Here is a 6759-nt window from a genome sequence, read left to right on the forward strand (position 1 = left end):
TGCATTCTGTATTATCATTGACCGTAGCATGATTTCCTTCCATAGTAGGGTCCTCCTGTTGTTCCCCAGAGGCCGGCGGTTTTACATAAATCGACAGGTCCGCTGTTTCTCCTCCAACCAGTTCATGTTGTCCATGATGAAATTCAAGAGAGTCATTACTTGTTTTATGCTGCTTATGTACTTCCTGTGCTAGATTGCTACATTTTTTTTTTACTGTTTCTTAGGAAATCTGGTACAATGGTTTAAACGGTACCAGGTGTTGTTTTTGTTTTGAACTTGTAATGCAGTTGATGTTGTTCTCGCTACTGTATAGTAGAGCTGGGCGATATGGCAAAAAAAATATCACAATAATTTTTTACATATCAGTTGATATCGATATTTATCACGATAAACGTAAAATCTTTATATTTATCAATTTTACAAGATTTTTTGTATGCCAATCGCTTTGCGCAGCTGATTTAACACATAGTGAAATTTTTTAGCTGTCTGACAATATAAAAAATAAAACAATAAACAAAAGAACAATCTTAATTCAGCATTTACTGTTTTCAACAACCAAAGAGATTATAAGTTATTGGATATTATTGTTCAACATCAGAAAAAAAATAAATAAAATCTTGTTTGGAACAAGTAAAAGTGAGTTAATGGTCACAGAATTTTCAGTTTTCACATTTTAGTACAGTCAGAATACCCGAGTAAACAACAATTAAATACATACCTCCAATATAGTGTAGGGATAATTTACAGTTTAACCCAAAGAATGACCAGTCTGGTAGATGAAGAAGAGCCGGAGTCAGAGATTTAAAAAAATAAATGAAGTTTACTGAAGATAGTTTGCAGTTTCATTCGCAGAAGCCAGCTTCAACACTCGCAATGAGTTCCTAGGCCGCTCTGCTTACAGTTTCAACAATCGAACAATTATACTCTTTACACAAGTCCAGAAAGGGTGGGATCCAGGTAAACAGTTCTCATTGGTTACAACAGAAATAGACAATTCTAAATACATGCGTCAAAGAAACATAGTATCTACTTCCAGATATGGATGGCCTTAGTGTGTGCGTCAAAGAAAGCCTTGTATTTGTATCCAGATATGGATGGCGACCTGATGCCTAGAGGTGAGGTCGCCCTAAGTTATTAGGAGCTGATCTCCAACCTGTAAAAAGCTAAACCAGGAACACAATAGACACAAAAGACCATCTGTGTTAAAGACTCAAGGATGTTTCTTGTACGTTCAGCTGTGTTATCAAGCTGGTTCAAGACTGTTTCCATCAACAGTCTGCTGCAATATCTTTACTACACACAGTCTATCTCCACACGAAAAGGAATTACATTAAAATTTATTATACTCAAAAATAGATCAATCAAACAGCTATAATATTATAGGTAATATCAGGACAACTAGAACAGGTGTCTTCTTCTCCTCTGTATGGGGAGAGAGAGAGAGAGAGAGAGAGAGAGAGAGAGGTCTCCATGACCTATGACCTGGTTTGTGTGTCTCCTGAAAACAAAGTTAAAATAGACAGGCAAAAAGAGAAACAAGGACACAGAACATTCTTACAGTAAGCAGTTTTAACTTATTCATTAGTTAAAATCAATTCACAGTTAAATACTGAGAAACAGGATGATGAAAAGGATAACCGTTGGTCCATGATGAGACGGATTGGAAAGCAGAAATCCGAATCCTTCAGTCCCCCCTTTTGACCCGAATGGAGTCCAAACTCCACTTCCGGTCAACCAGTGAAGTCACTAAGGAGAGTGAAAGTGATGACTCATGCTCCCTTAATAAGTTCGCAGAGTTTTCTTCACCCCTTCTTGGACAAGCTGGAACCTAAAAATTCCAGTCCCCAAGCTAAGGGCTCTTTCACTCTCCACCCACAAAAGGAGTTCACGCTTCTCATCATCGGTGGGATTAAGGGTCCTGCAAGCAGAAGTGAAAACATACAAAAAACAACAACAGCGGACCAAAGTCCAGAATGTGAACACAAATGCGCAAGCCCTAAAAGTCCTCCAGAAGTAAACAACTCATAATTTCCATCGATACTTCCTCTGATGCATCTACAGCTTGCTCCAACTCTAAATCCAAACATCCAGGCCAATTCTAAGGCTCAGAGATCCTCTGATCAGACACAAAAGGTCATCCACTCGACCTAAGCCACACAGGATTCAAATTCATGACCTGCAAAAACATCTTTATCTTCAACAGTTTTAAAACCTTCATCAGCGTGTTCTGTAACTTCAAATTAGAATAATGAAGCATTTTTACATTAACACACAATAAACATGCCAACAGCACAGTAGTCCAATTCAGCACCATTCCCATGTTTAATTATCACCTTGCTGAACTCCGTGTCAGTCAAGTCCACTTAAAATATATTTTTATTCAAATAATGATGTGATTGGAGTGATGCAACACATTCCTCTGTATCATTGATAGGAAGTGTACAAGCACCCTTGTCCTGGCCATAAATGAGCCAAAATCACCTTCACAGTTAACAAACTAATATCAAATCCACTCTCTGGAAGCCGGGCTAAATGAATTTAGCCAGACCCTCAGTCACCTCAAAGAGTCTAGATATAGATATTACCTGTTACCTCAAGACCAAGAAAGATGTAATAATAATTAACATGCAATAAGAGGGATTGTGAATCTATTTCTTTTGTTCCCACGTTTTAGGGGTTTAACAAAATCTTAGTCAAATTCAACAAAGATCAAACCTGAGTAATTCAAACTCAAGCATCTTTTAACAGAAATAAGAATAAACCTTATAATCATCTTCTCAACTTGTCATTTGTACCATTTACTTTACTCTGACTAAACCAGTCAACATAATCAGAAGCAAACAGTATGATTTTGTATAAAATTTATTTGATTCTTACTGTCTGGTCAATTGGAAATGCTCACAGGTTAGCTATTTGCTCAAACTTTTGATTATTTGAAAATTTTTAATACCTGTCATTTGACAGTAAAACCTGTTTGAAAGCATTACCAATTGAACAAGAACAGACTGAGTTAACAACTCTTTTACCACATATAATCAAGACTCTTGCTTGGATATGGACTACAAAATTTTCATTTAAAGACAGTCTAAGTTTCTGTAAAACTTGTCAGTATTCACAATAATAATATTGACTTGAGTTGACTTGACTGCTTAAAAATGCTGTTAAAGTTCACGCTGCACTTCTGTTTACTAAAATGTTCATTTTTGCTGCAGCAAATACTTCTTACTGAATTCAACCATCAGATACAAACATTTTCATTCAACTTTATCTCTTTGTTCTATACAACATCCAAACAATTATGTTCCTCTGCCATTGAGGACACACACACATAGACAGAGTGATTTACTGCAGCATTTGCCTTTAACACAAATGACTTCGACTCAATTATCTGTGTATTTTTCCTATGCTAGAGTGAGGATGCTTTCTGGACTATTGTGGTTAGTGACTTAGCCAATGTCACTGTTTAAATGCCATCAAGTCTAAAATATTTAACATTAATATTCAGATAGCAAAGAATTAACTGTATTTAACCTTTGAACTTCTCAGTCAATTTAGACATGGGTTTGTAACCTGAAATGGATGGCAGTCTTCAATTTCACAGCTATAAGGCTAATAAAACTTGTTTTAAAATTATTATTATTCCAGAGAGTAATCTGAATCAGGAAAAGAAGTCATTATTAACGATTGCAAACAGAGCTGGATAACCCATCCATTTAAAGCTCATCTCATGTTCTGCATCATCTTTTCATCAGATTCAGCATTATTGACTTCTGTAATGTCTGGCATTTCGCTTATACAATCTGTAATAATATAACACTCATTCCAGAGGTTAGTGACAATATTCATACAACAGGGACAAATCATTCCCTTGGGACAATAAGCATTATTGTACCATGGATATGAATATTGTGACAGCTCATCACTAAGTTTGCTTTAGGTGTTGAACTCGCACAAATTTATTCTTAAAATTCTCTGTCCAGTTTCAACTGGATTTACATGATCTTTTATCAAGTTTCAAAGTTTCTGTTCATAATCAATGTCTTTTCTGAGACAATCAGCTGGTGCATTTTGTTTTCTTAATATCGTTGCTAAGCAAGTCGATAACAGAAACAAAACACAACTCATGGCTTCACTCAAACAGTCTCTGTCTCTCTGTTTCATGCACATAAATTTTCAATAGTCTTAGACTATAACATCAAAATTATTACAATTCAGAATCTTTAATCATTCACCACCGTTCCAAATGTCAAAAGTTTTTATCCCTCAAAACTCAGTTGGAACTATTTAAAGACTAAGAGAATTTCTTGTAATTATTTTACCTTAACTGCTTAATTCCATTCAGCTGTGTTATCCAAACCATCTCACAGCCAGTCTTTATCTTTAGCCAACACCATCTCGAAATTGTCCTTCGCCATGCATAAGGACCTGCATCAGTAAAATACTATGAAAAATCAGACACATCAGTTAAAAATCATCTCAGCTTCACATTCAGGAATTCAACATTCTTAAAAATCAGACCTTATATATCCAGTGCTGTTAAAGCAGCCAACCACATTGATATTGGTAAAATTTTAAGAAACTTTACTGTCTCCAATGGTTCTTGAAAGCCCATTGCCATTATCTTTTTACCAATCATCTCCTTCAGGGTATCATACCCTGGCATTGTCCGTTGATGCTTGTCACAAGGACAGACATGTCCTCAATAAAGGCAGGATTCTCGTGATCAAGTCTGGACGGGGCCACTGAGGCAGACTACTGTAACTTCAAACAGTTCCCCTCTAAGGATGCTTTAGGCCGATAGAGCATCACCCCAGTCCAGCACCATCTTTCACATTAAACATCCCCCTTTTCGGGTAGATGCCCCGGGGTTTACGAGGGGTCCCATGCCTTAGGTTGTTTTCCGCTTTGGCCAAGGGAAAATCTTACCCGTCTTAGGGAACCCCCCTTCGTGCCCACCGGTCAACTGCCACTCACACTGCAAGCTCCTGTGCAGGCTTCCTCCTTGATTCAGAATTTTCTACTTGGGAAAGTGCAGTCAAGAACCATGAAAGCCATTGAGACTACCTACTAGAATTCAAACATTGAGACAGGTTAATCAAACACTTAAATCAACTGAATATCAAGCTGAGATTATTCAGGGAGTTTAGATATCACCCTGATCCATTCAGTGTCATGGTCTGCTACCTCAGTATAGCCATCAGGCCCTGTATGTGATGGTGGAGACTAAAGATAAGATAAAAGTTACAAACAGTAATAAACCGCTGAAGACAAGACAAGAAATTTCCAAACAGTAATAACAACTGTTCAAATTAATTATCTCTATAGCTCAGCGGGTATATTAGTGTTTTTCAAGATGCTTTAACAAAAGCATTTTCATTCATTCATTTCTCTGTTCACTTAGTCTCTTTATTAATCCGGGGTTGCCACAGCGGAATGAACTGCCAACCTATCCAGCACGTTTTTATGCAGCTGGTGCCCTTCCAGCTGCAACCCATCACTGGGAAAACAAACAAAAGCATTTTGCAATCTCTTATTTGTTAACTTTGATGTTTAATTACTAATACTTCTATTAGTGTATACAAATTGATATGTAGAATTTCTGTATTCATTCTAGCATTTCCTTTACTTTGTGATTTCCAACTGAGCACTGTGCTTATCAATTGTTATGGAACAGGCAGATAGCAGCTCTTAGCTGACATCTAATGAGAGAGAAAGAGAGTTTTGAGCAGTCTAGAATGAAAATGCATGTTTACTAAATTTAAACATACATTAAACATAACATTAACTTCAATAACATAATTTCATTGTAATATATTTTTACTAGAGCCCGTCCTAAAACATATAAAACAGAGTTGACATGCATTTTCAAAGTAATGCTGTTACAGTCAACAATAGTTTTAGATCTTTCAGGGGTTAACTGCATCCATCAAAGTATTATTTGAAACCCCCATTTATGTTACATATATATTATTAAAAATATATAAATCCAACCATGAAGCTGCTTGTTTGCACAGACTTACATGGCATATTTTTATTCAGACATGTGTCTGTTACTTTTACAGCCAAAACCAGTCATGTTGACGGCTAAACCAAGATAGCAGTGCAGTCACACAGAATCTTATCTTCTACGACAAAACATAAGCTATTCTTTATTCCCATAATGTTACTGTCAGTTTTTGTGCTTAGTTTTTGCTACTAGCCTCTCAATATTTAGATTTTAGCTTTTCAATGACAATTAAATGCCAAAGGAATACTTTTTTTTTTTTTTTTTCTTCTTACAATCAGTTCTAAAATCATTTTAAACCTGAGAGCTTAGCTGAGCCATTTACTGCATTCTGCTCTCATCTATTTCTTTTTATTTCTGAGTTCAACACCAAAAGCAAGAAGAAATTGAGAGGGCAATCTTACCAACAGTGCTTGGCTTCTGCTTGATGAATCTGCAAACCATCCCAAGATGTGCAAACTGTCCAGACCGGTCCAATCCAGTTAGGGTCATAATTTTCTCGGGATTGCTCCTGGTGCATCACTGATCAATCAACCTCACCCTGATATTTCTAGGTATTTTGTCTGACTTTTGTGGCCACTACTATCTAATGGATCCCTATTATAATGTTATTTGTTATTTTTATTCAATTATTTCTTTCCCTAATAATCTGACCTACACTATTCTTATGGCATGCCTTTTGTCTGTGATGCAGTTAGATAGCAGTGGTGGAACTCAATTACAATCTCGGGTTAATTTAGTCCACTACTAAAAAG

General features: G+C 36.4%; 1 long non-coding RNA gene across 1 annotated transcript in view; it reads right to left on the reverse strand.

The window, feature by feature from the left end:
- Positions 1-800: 800 nt before the first annotated feature.
- Positions 801-6759, reverse strand: part of LOC147845100 (uncharacterized) — a 122631-nt gene continuing 116672 nt past the window's right edge. The window contains exon 3 of the long non-coding RNA XR_015483778.2: positions 801-4045. This is a non-coding gene — a long non-coding RNA (uncharacterized LOC147845100). The remainder of the gene's footprint in view (positions 4046-6759) is intronic.

The sequence above is a fragment of the Danio rerio genome, chromosome 4 (genome assembly GCF_052040795.2).
Source record: "Danio rerio strain M-AB ecotype USA chromosome 4, GRCz13ab, whole genome shotgun sequence".
Taxonomy (NCBI): Eukaryota; Metazoa; Chordata; class Actinopteri; order Cypriniformes; family Danionidae; genus Danio; species Danio rerio.